The sequence below is a fragment of the Rattus norvegicus genome, chromosome Y (genome assembly GCF_021556685.1).
Source record: "Rattus norvegicus strain SHRSP/BbbUtx chromosome Y, alternate assembly SHRSP_T2T, whole genome shotgun sequence".
NCBI lineage: Eukaryota > Metazoa > Chordata > Mammalia > Rodentia > Muridae > Rattus > Rattus norvegicus.
In genome coordinates, this window is record NC_141555.1 from 41608563 (window position 1) to 41628469 (window position 19907).

The following is a 19907-nucleotide window of genomic DNA, read 5'->3' on the forward strand; positions in this document are numbered from 1 at the left end:
GATTATTTCTATCTTCCTGTATCAGTTGAGGTCTGCTGAGGGACCGATTGTGTGGTCAATTTTGAAGAAGGTGCCCTGACGTTATGAGAAGAATGTATATCCTTATATTTTAGGATGGAATGTTCTATAAATATCTGTTAAATCCATTTGGTTCATAACTTCTATTATGTTCTCTACATCTCTGTTTAATTTCTGTTTCCAAGATCTCTCCAGTGATGAGGATGGGGTGTTGAAATATCCTACTATTATCATGTCAGGTGCAATGTGTGCTTTTAGCTTTAGTAAGTTTTCTTTTATGAAACCTCAGGATTTCTCGTGAGTCATTTTTATTGCACAAATCCAAATGTAAATACAACATTCTAGTTCTTTAGTTAATATTCTGGAAATTTACCTGGGAGAAGAAAGGCCTCACTCTCTAACTAGAGAGCTAACTATACAAATACAGAAATTACTAATGAAAAGTAAGTTGCTTTAAAAATATTTCATATTAAAAATATAGTCATTCTCAGTGTTCGCTGTGGGAAGGCTGTTTATTTGTTTTGGTTTTTTGTTTCTTTTATTTTAATATGGACAAATATTTACACTACATTAAAATAAGTGTGAAATGCATAACAATAGAATCCTATGCATTCCAGCATTTTTTTTCTACAAGAACAGAGTCCACTGAATGGCCAAGTATGTTCAACAGCACTCTCGCTTCATAACTGTCAGAGCTTTAAGTCTACCCTATGTTCTCTACACTTAGATTTTTATAACTTTTGTATGAATGGGTCAGATCAATCTAATAGATCTAATAAAGTATTATACCTGACTATGTCCCCTGCCCCCACAAGAAAATCGTGTATTGTTTTTCTTTTTTTGTTGTTTTTGTTGTTTTGGAGAGCTGTGTTTTTTCATTAACCCAAATAGAAAATTAATCTAGTGATCAATTATTGAACAGAAACGAAAATTATGTATTGTGGTGAGAAATTCTCCAAAATAGCGTGTACCCAAATGTAAATCTAAAATATTTGTGGCTAGACATGCACACAAGCTCATGACCCATGTAGCTGACAAGCATTTCACACCTGATCAACTTAAGTGATTTGGGAAATTAACTTATTCATACAGAAGCAAACTCATGGTGAATGCTTTTTTTCTTAGCCGTATTTAAAAGTGATCAAATGGTGAAGCAGGATGTAAACAAATACTGTTATCCTTCATTGTTGCTTATACTAACATTTTAATTCATGTACAACCTCTACGTGCTTTTTTCTATTGTGTTTTCTGTGTCTCTGCATGAATATATAGGAATACAAGTGTGTGTGTGAGTGTGTGTATGTGTGTGTGTGTGTGTGTGTCTTATATGGTATTTATAAACATAGATAACAGTTTTATTTATCTAAAATTTGGAAATACTGAAGATCACATTTGATTTGTGGATTAACCATGTGCTGATCTACTCACATACCTCTGACATTTCATTATATCAAGTGAATAGAGAGAGAAACTAAGAGGCTGGTGATATCTCCTACTCTACACTTGTCAGGAAAAAGTGGTATATTTTTTGTCAAGAAAACCCAAACTTCAGCAAAGACATATACACTCCACAAAATAGAAAAGGACATCTCATTTGAAGGGAAAAGTTATCAGAGTGTGAGAAAAATGAGTTTGCCACATTCCAATATTTGAGGGACATGAGACTGAACTTCAGAAGATATAATGGGAAGGGACAGGCAGAATCCCCAAGGAACCAAAGTACGCTTAGCACTGGGTTCCTCATTACATGAGAGCTCAGATATTGGTAAGGATGGTAAACATAATGATAAGAACTTTGCAGTCCATACTCAGTCTCCATATAAGGTAACAATGTGAACAAGATGAAAAGTAGTCACCACCACAGTGCTAACAGCTACTTTAGCAGTGACATTGTGAAAAACAGAGTGTAACTATAGAGAGAAGAAAAGGTAGATATTTGAAAACAGACTAGGCTCTCCTGGAACTGAACAATTTTCCATGAAAGTAACCAAGCAATCACACCACAGGTGCCATATGCAAAAATGAGCAAAGAGGAATGAACTGTATAAATACTATGTGTACAGAAATACAGGTAGTTTGTTGGAATTCTATGATGTTGAGATTAAAGAATAGGAAGGAATTTCTGTCAAGTCAGGCACCATATCCTGTTCTTAGAATACTCACATTCAAGAGACTGAGACAGAGAAATTAGGAATTTCAGGTTAGCCCGGACTACATATCAAGACAATACATCTTTTATTCTTTTTTTTCTTTATTTAAATCAAAAGTCTTGTTGATAGAATATCACGAAAAATATTAAAAAAATAGAAATTTAACGCCTGTGCAGTGATACCCCTGCTAAAAAACATGTTCTATAAAGAGACGTTAATTATTAAGTTACAAATACCATCTGTCATATTGAAGGTTGTGGCACGAAGGGGTATGGTGTTGTTTGGTTGATCATTCTTCACTTCCATGTCTCACTTTACACATCTTAAAAAGCCTCTCTGATGACCTCCTTACTGTGTAGACATCAATATGTGCCTTGCCTTTAATTCTATGTATTAAAACCAGTTATCATTTATTAATCAAATGATTATTTGATTTTGCATTATCTTCAAAAATAATGGGTCTTGAGGAATTTATACCTTTATTGTGTGGGTTTGAATATTCACAATAGCAATCAGAGAATAATAGGGGCCCAACACACACACAGGGTGGTTGGAGAGACTATACCTGTGGCAATACGAAAGCATAGAAATAAGTAGGTTGATCTATTTTTCTGCATAACATTTATAACTAGTTACTGATTAGAATGGGGAAAAAGTTGAGATACAGTCAAGGTTTTCTTTTCCTTAATTTCAATGATTGCTTATAGAGCATGTGAAACTGAACTCACCCATGGGAAAATTTCTGCCTGAACTGCATTAGTGCAAAGACTACAAGTTTGCACCAGCTTTGTAAATATTTGGACACTTGACTCAATGCTTAACACACTTTGGAAAATCTCCTGGTGTTAAGAGAGAAAGTATTAGATATGAAAATCTGTGAGAATAAATCACTTCTAAGCTTTGATTTTTGTGACTACAGAGAAAGACTTTGACTCTGATGTAACTGAGTGTCTAAAAGTACTAAAAAATCAATATCTCTTATCTGCAAGAATCCTTCTAATGGCTTAATGCTCTGTCTTCAAGGAGATGAGTGTTAATTGTGTCAATTGCTCTTTGTGGCAGGAAAAGGACTTGTCTGTCAAATGCTTTTCAATCGCCAAGAAGTTTGAGGTACCTGGAGAATGCTTCCTCCTGTTCACCCTCATCCTGCTCTCATTGCCTTTGTTATCTGCACCAGTCCATCTCTACACACCGCCATGTACATTTTTCTGATGAACTTATGTATCCTGAAAATTGGTTACACTAGTTCTGTCATACCCAATATATGGAGAGCCTTGAAAGTGAGATCTGAGGAATCTCTCAGGAGGGATGTGCCACACAGACGTTTTTCTTCACACTTTTTGTATAATTGAATGCTGCCTATTGCCAGCCATGGCCTTTGTCCACTGTATGGCCCTGCTTCATTCTGCAGCCCAAATGAGTAGTGAGGTATGTTCCCACAAGACAATTGTTTCATGGGGAATAGGTTGCCTTGTAGGGTTGGGAAAAAACTACTTGAGATCCAAATCTAACCACCCACAAGGAGTTGAAAAATTATTGGTCATCTTCCATACCACAGTGATATCCATGCTGAACCCATCATCTTGCTTAAAGTACGAAGAAGTCAAGACAGGACTGAAACGAACTCTGGGTCTGAAGAAAGTTCTGATAATAAATAGGTAATTAAGGATCCCTAAGTGCTCTTTCAAAAAGGTGAAAAGTCTGTGAAAGAAAGAAAAAAATAATAACTGTGCTTTTTCTTGCTGTCTTGAAACAAACTTTAAGAAACATACCTTTTTTTAAAGTGTTCTCTTTATTCACCACCATGCTTAATTGCAAACAATTGTAAAGTATGCTTGCTACTAAATTACTTTAGTAGATTAATCCTGTACTTAAGTGGTTTCCTCTGGACAGAGTTTAAACCACATGTTAATGTCTCAGGGTCTTGAAAATTCTCTGTATCCATTCTTAGCTATTTGGAAATCTTTCAGAAATTGTTTGTACATGATCTCAGCTCGTTATAATACAATTCCATATTCCTCAGTACATGTAAATTCTTTGCATTGGACTGGAACTGCTAATTAGTTCTCAGGAGAGTGAATTGTTAACCTCTGCTTCTTGTACCATTTGATCAGTCCATACTTCAGTTCTGTTCACCCAGTGTCTATTATTTTGGAACAGGAGTAGTCTTTCCTCCACTTTTTGATTTCTAAAAGGGCTGTGGAAAAGAATTTCAGCCAGGTGATTCTCAACATCAATATCATAGTTTCAGATAAACAAACACACACGTACACACACACACACACACACACACACGCACACACACACATACACACATGCACTTACACACACACATCCACACACACACAAATATGCATTCACATACAGGAACTGAAGTGGGTTTACAAGTGACCGAATACAAATATAAAAGTCAGCTAGAGTTATATAATTAGATTCAGGTTTCTATTCAACAGTAAAATAAAATAATATAAAATTAGAATCTTGAGTCTTTATGAGTATAATGAAACAAAAATAAAATTCCATTTAAGTGTGCTGAAAATATTGAAGACATTGACAAATTACCATGACACCAAAACTACAGTATTGTTTTAGGCATGAGTCACCCATACAGAAAGACAGTAATTATATTCTCCTCAGACTCATTGTTCTGAGTCTACTTACATGGAGTAAGGACCATTCAGGGCAAAATGTTGGTAAAAATATGACGAGACGTTGAAAGCAATGCATAAAGTATTGAAGAGACACACAGTCTTTCCATAGGCATTAAGTAATTCTCTTTTAACTTCTATTACTTTAAAAGGAAATACAAAAGAAAATACATTAAAATATTTTAAATATGAAAGGAAAATAATTTAAAATAATTTCATTGCTCCATATTTGGTTCTTGTTAAGATGACAGATATCCTCCTAATGCTTAACTGCGATAAGCGAAGCAAGAAACACTTTGTGGTATCTGTGTCAAGTACATATAATCTCAACCTAAAAGAGGAAAACCTCTGGTCAAATCCAAATTCAGAGACATTCTTGCAAGGTAAGTAGTTATCTTCAAAGGTGTGGTCACAGAAGATAAAAATAGTAATGAATTATCACAAAACTGAATGACTTAAGATATGTAATAAGTAAATGTTAACTGGATTTCTGGATTGGATATGGGCATAGAAAGTGTACAGTTCTAGAAACATTGTTGTTATGATTTGGTAAACCTACTGTGTTACTTGTAACAATTTTTTTTTCAATTTTCTGATTTTTGAGAATTAGTCATTAGATTGCTTAAAGTATAAAAATTCAGGAATTAGGACACGATATAAAACCATACTGTTTCCTAGCAATTAAATCGGTTTTTCCTGTATAGTTTGAATTCTTCTTTATTTTTTGTATTTATTTATTTTTTTAATTTATTTATGTCTCAAATGCTGTCCTCCTTCCTGTTTTCCCCCCAGAGTCCCTTAAAACAAACAGCATCCCTTTCCGATTACTTCTTTCAAAAAGACAAAGCAACACTAGTTAAAAGTCATGTTTAGTCCCTTGATAGCTATTCCTTTGGCCACACATTTGAAAATCTATATCATTGATAGTGCAGACATTAGGAAATATCTTCAAAAATGATCTTCAAAAATTAAATATTCTCCAGTAATCAGCTATCAGCTATCAGCTTGACAAAAGTGGAAGAACCCATGAACAAAAATATCCTTGTAATGTACGTAGAGAAAATTGATCAGACAAGAAGGAAAACATGTAGCAACCTTCCTGGATTCAACACAATAGAGCCTACGTTCCTGTAGCGTATTCTTCATGAGTTTATAGAGTTTATGTGCTAATACCTGGAAAAGAACTCCTACAAAAACCAGCAGCAAATTAACCACAAACTGCAATATTTATACAAGCCAAAGAAATATGTGTAAAGTATTATTTTCAGCTCTATATGAGAATATTAATATTTTTAATTCGTATATTAATAAAATTTTAATTTCATTTCTGCAAATTTTTATTGCAATTTTTTAAATAAATAGATTTTAAGTGACTTATGTGATCATTACCTTTTAGTGGTTTTGATTGCACTATAGAACAATAAAGTGTTTATTTGACTGTGATCATTACTATGAATATTCACGAAAATCAAATTATGTCAAGCAGGAACTGCTCTTCTGTTTTTATACTTTTAGTTGTACATATGCTTGTTCACATGTGCAACACATGCATGCCTACTGTCCAGGAGGTTGAAGAAGGTGTGAGGTTCCGTGATGCTGAAATTACAGCCACTTGTGAGCTGTCAACGGTTTCTCTGGAAGAACAGATAATGCTATTAATCACCGAATCATTCATTCATCTGCAGCAAACACCATTTTTTGTAAATATAGTGACTAAATTGTCCTGTCTTCTGCATAGACTACTGTTTTCTCAAATGTGATAATTTAATATTAAACATACACCCACCTGTTCTTAACTTCATATATATATATATATATATATATGTATATATATATGTATATATATGTATATATGTATATTATATATATAACATACACACACAAATACATACACAGCCACACACACTCACACTCACACACACACACACACACACACTGCTCTTACATTCAAGTTTACTTACTTACTTACACACACACACCTTCTTCTTACCATCAAGTAGACTTAGTTATTTTCATAGTTATTTGTTTATTTATTCACTTTACATGCTGCATACTACCCCCTCCAGTTCACCCCTCTCACAATCCTTCTCCCAGCCTTTTCTCCTCTAAGCAGGAGGGGAACCCTCGGGTATCTCCTCACCTTGCATATCTAGTCTCTGTGATCACACCATCTGCTAGTGAGGACAGATACAGCAGCCTAGATGAATGGGTTGAGGAGGTAGAGGTCATATCCAGAAAGAGGCAGAAAGCTGGGGTAAAAGTTGCCCATGAATCAATGGGTGTTTCCTTAGTTGAGACTCACAGCCTCAGTGATATGGAACTGAAGAAGCAATCTCCGGTAGCCAGAGAGCAACCCAAATGGAGTGATAAAGACACCTACTTTTGACCCAAAATTTATTCTGACCACAAGAAATGAAGGCGCCGTGCATAGAACAGAGAGTTAGGAAATATCAACCAATGGTTAGTGCAGATCGAGACCCATCCCATGGATGAGCACCAATCCCTGACACTATTACTGACACTCTGTTATGCTTGGAGAAAGGAGTCTAACATGGCTTCCCTCTGAGACACTCCACTAAGCTGCTGACTCAGACAGAAGCAGACATCCATTAGCCATACCAGGGTGGTGCTTGGGGACACAGATGGAAGAACAGAATGAAAAGGATTATGGCCTCTAAGGATATAGGCAATCCACAGGCTTTGTCTTCATGTGGGTACCGAACAACTAGAATTGGGTTTCCCCAAAACATGTTGTATGTAGATGGGACATCTGTTTCTTTAAAATTCATTCATTTATTTACTCACTTTACATCCCAAGATCGGTGCTCCATCTTCAAGGTACGCCAACACCCATTGTCAGGGGAACCCATAAAAAGACAAAGCTATATATTTCCTACCTATGTCCTGGTGGCTCAGGCTCAGTCCATATTCACTCTCTGGTTAGTGGTTCAGTCTTTGACAAACCCCAAGAGTGCCCATGAGTTGATTCTATTGGTCTTTCTGTGAAGTCCCTCATATTATCTGGGCCTCGATTCTTCACCTGTTTTTTTAAAGACTCCCCAAGCTCCAGCTAATGTTTGGTGGTGAATCTTTACACTTGTTTCTCTCAGCTATAGGGTGGAGTCACAGAGAGGAAAGTTATACTAGGAATCTGTCAGCAAGCATGATAGAATATCTTTAATGTATCAGAGATAGGTGATTGCTCACGCGGTAGGTCTCAATCTGTAATAACCATTGGTTGGAAATTCCTTCCATGTCTACTGTTTCTATCTTTGTCTCTGAAGATCTTGTAGGCTGTGTTCACTTTTGATTGAAGGTTTAATGGGTGGGTTTTTTTCCTTGTCACATCACTGTGAGTCATTCCTGGCTACAGAATTGGCAAATTAATGATCTGTACCCTCATTGCTACAGTCACCCCAATAGACATCCTGGGGACTCGCCTTTTCCAGTTCTCTGGATCTTCCTTGAGATGTGCACCCCACACTTGTGATTTCCATTCTCTTTTCCCTGCTTTCCCTATAACTAATTCCTCCAAAGCCCACTCCCTTCCTTACCTCCCCTCCCATTCAGTTTCCTCCCTCCCTCCATCCTCCTCAATATTTATTATGCTAAATGCATTTTAAAGTCAATATTTAGGAAAAAACACTGAAAAGTGTAGGAAGTATCCCACTCACATGTTGCTAACAGTGGACTGTGCTAGTGGAAATTTGTCTCTACAACCTCTCAGTACTAGAAGTCGTCTTAGGCTTCCTATGTGTATAGATATTTGGTCTTTCTCAGATTTCTGGCGCGTTTGGAGACTGATTATAGTCTCATTGCTTATCAGGCCGTATAAATCTGGATATAGATATTTTTTGGATAGTTATCAGATAGTATACAAGCTAGCCAAGACATAATATAGATTTTAAGCCTTTCTCAAGCAGAAATGAAGAACTAAATATTATTTCTAACTGATATAGTAACAGACTGGGTGTTGAATATATCAAATGCTTTATAAATTGTTGAATGGTAATAATCTTACTCAATTGATATATAAATGAAAAGTCTGTTTAACTGGACAAAAAGGGGGAAACCTTGTTTACACTGAAGTTATCTGTATTTTGATGCTAATCCACTGCTCTAAGGACAGCTGCCTTGTCCTGTACTCAGAACTCAGGTGAATTCTGCAAAACCACTTTACCATTAAATTTGTGAAGTACAGGTGAGGGGCAGGTCCAGTATAGAAGGAGGCCTATCATTGGAGGAAGGAAGGATGGGCAGGAAAGAAGTTTGAAGGAAGTAGAAGAGACTAGAGGAAAAAGGAGAGACAGAAAGAGGAGAGGTGAGAAGCCATGGCAGGTGAAGTTAAGATTCTGCTCTGTGTATTTACTTGTTGTTATTAATGTTCCAAAGGTATGGATGGTACCAGGCTTGGTATGCTTAAGTGGGCTATTATATCTTATCAATTGGGTCAAAGATTATTTTGTTGTGTGTTCTTTTATGTGAGGATTTGAGTGTAAGAATGTGTGTGGCAGTAAGAGACACTGGGCAGATGAGGAGTAGGGCTGTATTCAACCAAGATATCTAGCAGAGGCTTGGGAAACTACAGTGACAGTGTTAGCGGAGTAAAAGACTACTTTTATTTTTATATTTTTGCAACAGCACATTCACTTCTGTATTTGACATGCTCTAGGTGTGTCCCAAGGAAAGATCTTCATCTGGTTCCAGACAGAATGTGCTTCTTACGTTTATCAATCTTATCTAGTTTTGGTGGCTGATTTTATATATATATTTAACATGGATTCTGAGCAGCTACGTCAAGAATGTAGAATCCACAAATGCCAATGCCAAATAGAATCGCTCCTGTTTTTTGAGCCTATTAAAGTTGAAGTTTCACTGGACCTCAAGTTCTTCCCTCCCTGTCAATCCTCCTTTATCTTATCTTTGGCCAGAAGAAAGAATCATTTTAAAACATCCAAAATGCTGAAATATCACCCTTTGGAACACAGGAAATTAGATATTACAGAAATGATATCTAATGGGACTACAGAAACATTTTCAATTGTCCCTGCTCTCCTTTTATTTACTCAGGCAGCTATGTATATGCATAAAATAAAAATTTTATAGTTTATCATTTTAAGTAGATACACAATATTTACACTTGCAAATTCACTTTATAGCTTGGCCACCTTTGTTGCCAAAATCATTGCAAAAATCTAGAATTGGTAAACAGAATGTTTGAATACACATACAGGAATATCTATAAAGTCCCCTAACAAGGAATGAACAATTAGAAAATGAAATACAAAATTCACTCAGTTAAATGCCTGTAGAGAAAAAAAAATGGCCTTTGAGAAAGAGGGAAAATCTAGAAAATTGAACAGTTTGTAACAGGAATGGACCCGGTAATAGAGTTACTATCCAGATGAATCTCCTACAACCCATGTTCCTAGATCTTTTCTACCCAATACAAGCCCCTAACGGACTTGGTCCATTAAGAGCCTGTAACCACTGATGAAGAAAAGAGAAGTTTCCAGCTGTAGAGAGATATAGTACAAAGGTTACCACTGTGTCACAGGAGACTCTCCTGGAATAGGCACCCTTGAATCTGGTCAATATAAGGAAAGCAGGTAGGCCATGGCAGTTCTCAGTGACATCATCATTTGGCCCTCCCTGAAAAATTTATTGTACCCTGGAGAGCAGTAGCTTTTGTGATGTCACAAGGAACTGCATCACAGATATTCCTGCAGTACACCTAGGGAATACTAAATGGCCTCTATTTCAGTACAAACAGTCATTTGGGAGGGAGAACAAAGAGTATGTACATAACAGAAATGAGTAGAAGAATGTTGGCCTTCTGTTTAGTTTAAAAAAATGAAATATGTGGTACATGGGAAAGCACAGTGAGTGCTGTGTAGGGGTTGTGAGGGTTCACTGAACACATAGCCTTGATCTGAGCCTTCCATATATGGGATTCAGGAAGTGCGAACCTCTCAGTAGCATCTGGTTTTCCTTGCTTGTTATGGTTCCTGGGAATCAGAGATTTTTTATCATTAATTTTATTATTCCAAAAGTCAGGTGTTGGGACAGGTATAGTGTTTTTTTTTTTCTGAGAGCCCATGCCTTTTATTTTTTCCCCCAAAAGGAAAAAGACCTAAGGAGGAAGGGAAAGACAAGTATTGTATGCTCAGCTCAGAGTAATCTCCTCCAGCTTTGGATTCCTATAGTACAGTTTCTGTCTGACACTGACATCTGGGAGAGAGAAACGCTTCTATTTGAAACTTCATCACCTCATTCTTTCCACTAGTGTTATGCTGACTACCATTCCCTGACAGTGTCCCTCTAGATTTCTGAATCAATATGTCTGATTACCTTGCAGTTTTATTTACTTATATTTCTTTGATTTTTTTTAATTTTTAAGTTAATTTTAATATTTTTTGGATATTTCTATATCTACATTTTAAATGTTTTTTTCCTCTCCCAGTATCCTCTCCATAAGAGACCTGAACGTTTCCCTTCCTTTACATTTAAACCCCCCTTACTGCCCCTCGACATTTCCTTGAACTGGGAGTCAAACCTATGGAGAACCAAGGGCCTCTCGTTCCTTTGGTGTCCAACAATGCAATCCTCTGCTACATATGCAGTTGGACCCATAGGTCTGCCCATGTACAGTCTTTGAATACCTGTATAGTACCAGAATGTTCTTGTTCATTGTCATTGTTCTACTGATGGGGTAGAGCATCTTCAGCTCTAGTAAACCTTTCTCAAAATTTACCAAGAAGAGGTCCATTTACAAATCTCTGGTTTGCCACTGGCACTCACTTGTGTAAATAACATGCTCTAGCTGTGTCTCTCAGGAAATATATATAACCTGTCCCTGGAATCATGCACTTCTTAGCTTCATTAATATTAATCATATCTAATTTTGGTGGCTGATCTATCTATCTATCTATCTATCTATCTATCTATCTATCTATCTAGTTATCTATCTAGATATCTATCCTTGTCTCTGTCTCTGTCTCTGTCTCTCTCTCTACATATATATATATATATATATATATATATATATATATATATATATATATATATATATATATATATATATAATTTGGTGGCTTCTACATCTATGAAATTATGTGAAATTTTAATATGGATTCTGTGCTCCTAGGTGAAGAATGGAGTATCCACAAATGACAATACCAAATATACTCCCTCCTGTTCTTATGAGCCTATTGAGGTTGAGGTTTTACTGGAACTCAAGCCATTCTTCTCCCTTCTCATCATCCTGTATCTATTGTTTGGCTTGAAGAAAGTATCATTGTAAAACATCCAAAAGCCTGAAGTCTCACCCTTGGAACACAGGAAGGTAGATATTAAAGAAATAATATCTAATGTGACTACAGAACTGCATTCTATAGTCCATGCTGTCCTTTGATTCACTGATGTCAGGTAATTTCTGCATTAAATAAAAATTTGGGCGTTTATCATTTGAAGTAGGTACACAATATTTACACTATTAAATTCACTCTTTAGCTTGGCCAGCTTTGTTGCGAAAATCATTGCAAAAAACTAGATTTGGAAAACAGAATTATTGAGTACACATTCAGGAATATCTATAAAGTCCCCTATCAAGGAATTAACAATTAGAAAATTAAATACATAATCCACTCATTTTAATATCTGTAGGGAAACAATGCCCTTTGGGAAACAGATAGAACTTAGGAAATTGAATTGTTTGTCACAGGAATGGACCTGGTAATAAAATTATCCAGAAGGCTCTCCTACATCCCATGTTACTAGGTATTTTCTACACATGCCAAGACCCTGAATAACTTTGTCCATTCAGAGCAGGTAACCACTCATAAAGCAAAGGGAACTCTCTAGCATTAGAGAGATGTTCTGCATAAATGTTTCCACTGTGTCAAAGGAGACACTCCTGGAAAGGGCACCCTAGAATCTGGTCAATATTAAGAAAGATCTTTAGCAGGTAGGCCATGGCAATTCTCAGGGATAATGTCATTAGGCCGTATCTAAAAAATCTCTTGCAACCTAGAGAGCCCTAGCTTTTTCTGTGATATCAAAAGTAATGTCGTGACTGCAGCTGCCTCTCAGACATTCCTTTAGTACCTCTAAGGTTTATTAATTGGCCTTTATTTTAGTTTAAACAGCTATTTAGGAGGGAGAACAAATAGGATGTAGATATCAGACATGGGGGGAAGGAAGTTGGCCTAATGTTTTAGTTTAAAAAACAAAGAAATACATGGTACATGGGAAAGCTCTGGGTACTGTGTAGGGGTTGTGAGGGTACACTGAACACATCACCTTGATCTTAACCTTCAACATATTGGATTCAGGAGGTGAGAGCCTCTCAGTTGCATCTGCATTTCCTTGCTGGTTATGGCTCCTGGAAGTCAGAGATTTTTTATTATTAATTTCTTTATTCCAAAAGGCAGGGATTCGGAAGGGTTCAGTTGTTTTTCTGAGAGCTCATGACTTTCATTATTTTTCTCCATGAGAAAAAGTTCCTAAGGAAGGAGTGATGACAAGTATTGTATCCTCTGCTCAGTGTAAATTCCTCCTTGCTTTGGATTCCTATAGTGCACTTTGTTTCTGACACTGATATCTGTGACAGAGATGTGCATCTAGCTGCGACATCATCATCTCAGTCTTTCCACTAGTATTACTCTGATTACAATTCCCTGACAGGTACCCTTTAAATTTCTTGGTCGATACGTATGATTCCTTGACAATTTTCTTTTCTTTTACTTATATCATTTTTAAGCAATTTATTGCTTTTTTAATTGGATACTTCTATATTTTCTTTACAAATATAATTTCCTTTCCCAGTTTCCTCTCCAAAAGAGCCCTGACCTGTCCAATTCCCCTTTTTCTATAACCCCCTTACTGCCTCTTGACATTCCGTTGAACTGGGAATCAAACCTAGGGTGGACCAAGGGCCTCTTCTTCCATTGTTGCTCACCAAGACCATCTTCTGATACATATGGAATTGGAGCCATTGGTCTGTAATGTGCAGTCTTTAATGTTGATTTAGTTCCAGAAAGGTTTCGTTCATTGGCATTGTTCTTATGGGGATTAAAGCCCCATTCAGATCTTGTAATCCTTTCTTAACATTTACCAACAAGAGGTCCATTTTCAGTTCAGGTTTTGCCGTTATCTTTTAACACTGTATTTCACATACTCTAGCTGTGTCTCTCGGGAAAGGTCTATATCTGTTCCTGGCATAATGCACTTCTTAGCTTCATCAATTTTATATCGTTTTGGTGGCAGATATATATATATATATATATATATATATATATATATATATATATATATATATATATATATATACTTTTGGTGGCTCCTACAACTAGGTGGTTAGGTGGAATGTTAACATAGAATCTTCCCAACTAGGTAAAGAATGTAGAATTCAGAAATGACAATGTCAAATGGACTCCATCCTGTATTATGAACATATTGAATTTGAGGTTTGACTGGTGGTAATGCCATTCTTCTCCCTGCCTATCCTCCAGTATCTAAGGTTTTTACTTAAGAAAGAATAATATTAAAACATCCAAAACCCTCAAGTCTGGCCATGGGAACACAGGAAGATAGGTAGTACAGAATTAATATCAAATGGGACTAGAGAACCGAATTCTATAGTCCATGTGTTGCTGATGTCTGATAATTTTTAGATGAAATAAGCATTTAGGAGTTTATCATTTGAAGTGAGTACACAGTATTTACACCATTATGCTCAGTCTATAGCTAGGCACAATTTGTTGCCAAATCATTGTAGAAAATGGAATTGGAAATCAATATATTTGAGTACACTTTCAGGAATATTTATGAAATGCCCTGTCAATGAAAGTACAATACGAAAGTAAAATACAATATTCATTTAATTACAGGACTGTAGGGAAAATACTGGCCTTTGTGATACATAGATAACCAAGAAAATTGAACTCTATGTCACTGGAATGAACCTGGGAATAAAAATATTATCTAGAAGAACCTCCTACATTAGATGTTCCTTAAACTTTTCTACCCATGCCAAGGCCCTTATTAACTTTTTCCATCCCAAGCATGTAACTGCTTAAAAAATCAAAGAGAAATCTCTAGCTTAAGAGAGATGGAGTATGTAAAGGTTTCCACTGTGTCACAGGAGACATACATGGAATGGGCACCCTCGAATCTGGTCTATGTAAGGAAAGCTGTTTAGCAGGTATACCATTGAACTTCTCAATGACATAATCATTAGGCCCTCCCTGAAACATCTCTGTAACCTGGAAAGCCCTAGCTTCTGTGATGTCACAAGTATTGTTGTGACTGAAACTCCCTATCAGATATCACTTCAGTACCTCTAGTGTTTACTAATTGAATTCTAATTCAGAGTAAACAGCCATTTTGGAGTGAAAGCAAAGAGGATGAAGAGATCAGAGATGGGGAGAAGGATGCTGGCCTTCTTTCTTGATATAAAAAAAGGAAGAAATACATGGTCCTTGGGAAAGCTCAGTGAGTCATTGGTACAGATTGAATGGGATGGCTGAAGAGACAGCCTTGATCTGAGCCTTCAATATAAGGGTAACAGAAGCTGGGAGCCTCCCAAAAACATCTGGACTTCCCTGTTATTATAGTTCTTGGAAGTCAGAGAATTTATATCATTTATTTCTTTATTTCAAAAGCCAAGTTTTGGGAAGGGCACAGTTGTTTTCCTGAGATCTCACAGCCTTTATTCTTTTTGTAAAAAAGAAAGTGTCCTAAGGAAGATAGGATTGACAAGTATTGTGTCCTCTTCTCAGAGTAAACTCCACCATGCTTTGGATACCTATGCTGCCATTTGTGTCTGACACTGATATCTGGGAGAGAGAAGTGCTTCTGTTTGAGACTTCATCATTTCAGTCTTTCCACTAGTTTTACTCTGAATACCACTTTGGATTTCCGAGTCAATATATGTGATTAATTGTCAGTTTTCTTTCTTATCTTTCATTATATTTACTCTTTAGCAAATTTTATTGTTTTTTTTAACTTGTTGTTTCTATATTTAAATTTAAAATATTATTTCCTTTCCCAGATTCCTGCCCTTAAGATCCATATCTGTTCCCTTTCCTTCTTTTCAAACCCCCTTTTCTGCCAATTGACATTCCCTTGAACTAGGAGACAAAGCTAGGGAGGACAAAAGGCTTCTACTCCCATAGTGCCCAACAATGATGGGGAGAAGGAACCTGGCCTTCTGCCGTGGTATTAAAATAAGAGAAAAATACGTCATCCTTAGGAATGCTAAGTGCATACTTCATACCTGTTGACTGGAGTATCTAAAGAGATAGCCTTGATATGAGCCTTCACCATATGGGAATCAGGAGCTGAGAGCTCCTCAGAAGCATCTGTAATTCCAAGTTCTTATGGTTCCTGGAAGTCAGAGTGTTTATATCATTCATTGCTTTATTCCAAAAGCCAAGTTTTGGGAACAGTACAGTTGATTTGCTGTGACCTCATGGCCTTTATTTTTTTTTTTTGTCCAAAAGAAAGACGTCCTAAGGAAGAAGGGAAAGACAAGTATTGTGTCCCTAGCTCAGAGTAAACACCTCCATGCTTTGGATTCCTATAGTGCAGTTTTTATCTGACTCTGATATTTGGGAGAGAGATGTGCTTCTAGTTGAGACTTCATCATCTCTGTCTTTCCACTAGTATTACTCTGAATACCACTTTAGATTTTCGAGTCAATGGCTTTGATTAGATGACTGTTTTCTTATCTTTTATATCTTGAGTTTATTTATTTTTTAACAAATTTAATTGCTTTTTTTAAACTAGATGTTTCTCTATTTACCTGTAAAATATTATTTTCTTTCTAATTTTCCTTCTTATAAAATCCCTACCTATTCACTATCCCTTCTTTAATGACACTTTCTGCCCCTTGACAATCCCTTGAACTATAAGACAATTCTGGCTTGGATCAAGGGCTTCTCCTTCCATTGGTGTCCATTAAGATCATCATCTGCCACAAATCCATTTAGTGAAATTGGTCTGTCCATGTAAATTCTTTTAATATTGGTCTAGTACCAGGAAGTTCTGGTTCATTGGTACCGTTGTTGTTATGGTGTTGAAAGCACCTTCAACTCTTGTAATCCTTTCTCAAAATCTACCAACAAGAGGTCTGTTTTCAGTTCACTGGTTTGCCACTAGCATTCACTTCTGTAATTGACATTCTCTAGCTATGTCTCTCAGGAAATATCTACATCCAGGTCCTGGTACAATGCACTTCTTAGCTTCATCAATCTTATTTAATTTGGTGGCTGTTATATATACTTTTTGTGACACCTACAATTATGAAGTTAGGTGGAATTTTAACATGGATTCTGCGCAAATAGGTCAAGAAGGTAGAATCCACAAATGGCATTGCCAAGTAGACTCTCTCCTGTTCTTATGAACCTACTGAAGTTGAGGTTTCACTGGTCCAGAAGCCATTCTTCTTTGTGATCATCCTCCTCTACCTTCTGCTTGGCCTTAAGAAAGAAACATGGTAAAACATCCTAAACAATTAAATCTGGGCCTGAGACACTAGAATGTAGATATTTTTGCAGATGATATCAAAAGTGACTAGAAAAGAAAATTCTATGCTCCATATGGTCCTTTTTTAACTGATATCTGGAAATTTTGGATAAAATATAATTTTGGAGTTTATCGTTTGATGTCGCTACACCATATTTACACTGTTATACTCAGTCTATTGCTGTGCGCCTTTGTTGAGAAATCATTGCAAAAAATGAGTTAGAAATTAGAATGTTTGAGTACACATTCAGGAACATTTATAAAATCACCTATCAAGGAATATACAGTAAGAAGTGAAATACAGTATTCATTAAAACTAAAGGTCTGTAGGGAAAATACTGGCCTTTGTGATACAGAGAAATCCTAGAATTTGAACTGTATTTCACAGTAATGTACCTAGGAATAAAATATTATCTAGAAGAATCTCCTACACTCCATGTTCCTAAATCTTTTCTACCCATGCCAGGTCCCTGACCAAATTTCACCATTTAGAGCATGTAACCACTAATGAAGCAAAGATAAGTTTGTAGATTTAGAGAGATGGATTTCGTAAAGGTTTCCATTGTGTCACAAGAGACATACCAGGAAAGGGCACCCTTGTATCTGGTTCATGTAAGGAAGCTATTTAGCAGGTAGGCTTTTTCTGGGATGTCACAAGTGTTGTTGTGACTGCAACTCCCTTTCAAATATTCCTTCAGGACCTCTAGAGTTTACTAACTGGCCTGTAATTCAGAAAAACGAGCCATTGGGGAGTGAGAAGAAAGAGGATGAAGAGATCAGTGATGGGGAGAAGGAAGCTGGTCTTCTGACTTGGTGTCAAAAAAAAGGAAGAAATATGTGGTCCTTGGGAAATCTCAGTGAATCCTTGGTAGGGGTTGAGGAGGATCACTGAAGAGATAGATTAGATCTGAGCCTTACACATATGGGAATCAAGAGCTGTGAGCCTCTCTGAAACATCTGGACTTCGCAGTTCTTATGCCGCTGGAAGTCAGAGATTTTATATCATTCATTTCCTTACTCCAAAAGCCAAGTATTTGGATGGTCACAGATGTTTTCCTGAGAGCTCATGGCATTAATTCTTTTCGTAAAATATAAAAAGGTCCTAAATAATAAGGGAGAGAAAAGTATTGTGTCCTCTACTCAGAGCAAACTCCTCCATGCTTTGAATACCAATAGTGCAGTTTGTTTCTTACACTAATATCTGGGAGAGAGCAGTCCTTCTAGTTGAAACTTCATCATCTCAATCTTTCCACTAGTATTTCCACTGACTAACACTTAAGTTTTCTGAGTCAATTGGTGAAATAAGCTTGCATTTTTCCTTTCTTTTCTTTCTTTCTTTTTTTAAAATTTTTTAGCAAAACTCTCAAATATCATCCTGGGTGACGATGTAGATTAGACCCATCAGATGAAATGAAGAATTGAAAAACTCTCCTGGGGATGAAAATGGTAAGGAAATCACATTGATGTATCATAAATGCAGTGCCAAGAGCAATATTAATACTAGTCTGGGGAGATGCTGCCTTTATCAGAGACCACAGACCTTTAGTTTAGAATGATTCAGTACTAAACTGGGAATGGAAAATGATGGTTGATATGGTTCTAACAGATCTCATAACATTAAAAAGGGTCTCTTCCAGATCAGAGAATGATTATTGTAAAGCAACTTCCAGAATAAACTTATGAGACCCACCATCAGCCTGTGAAATAATGTGCGAAAGAAGAAATTAGTGTCTCTTCAGGGACAAACTGTTGCTTTCAAACAAACAGTAAAGTGTCCATTCTATGAATGATACATAGATATATACACATTATAGCAGGATGAATACAGAGTTTCTTCAGGTCCATGAAAGAGGTATTCAGCAGTTGACCTGGCTCAGCAATAAAGTTATTTTTTGCCAACTCATGAGACCTGAGCTCCTTCACTAGGAGATCCATGATTGAAGGAAAGAACAAACTTCAGACAACTTGTCTCAGATTTCTATGTAGTTCAGATTTCCTGGTCTTGGTCCTCAGAAGGAAGGACATCTTGTTTTTCAATTCTTGTTCATCCTATGATCCTTCTCTCTGATGCACTAATGCAAATAAATTAGGGTGCATTTCATTGATAGATTACAATTGATATTTTAATTCTGTTGCCAAGAACTATAGAAAATAAGAAGGGCTGTATCAAAGCATCCTTTGAAAGTCAGACTACGGGAATGTGTCCATTGGAAATTTGTAACTTAGCTGAAACTCTTACTAGAGACAAACTGCCATAAAAGGTCTTCTCTAGATACCTGGTGTAGTAGTTGGTGTTCCCAACAGATAGTAAAGGATGAATCTCTCTGTATAGAGGAATCTGATTGTTCAAAATGATCACAGACTACGGACCACATAATTTAACAATGGCTGACTATTTGTAAACTCCTAGAACCCATTAGATTATTAGTCCAAAAGGCTTGGTGTCTCATCTGGTCATAAGTATATGGATAAATTTTCAGTATGCAGGTTCTAATGTATGTGAGGGTTTGGTAGCATTGTGAGTGCAAACATGAAAAAGTAAAAGCTTCATTCTTCCATGTTT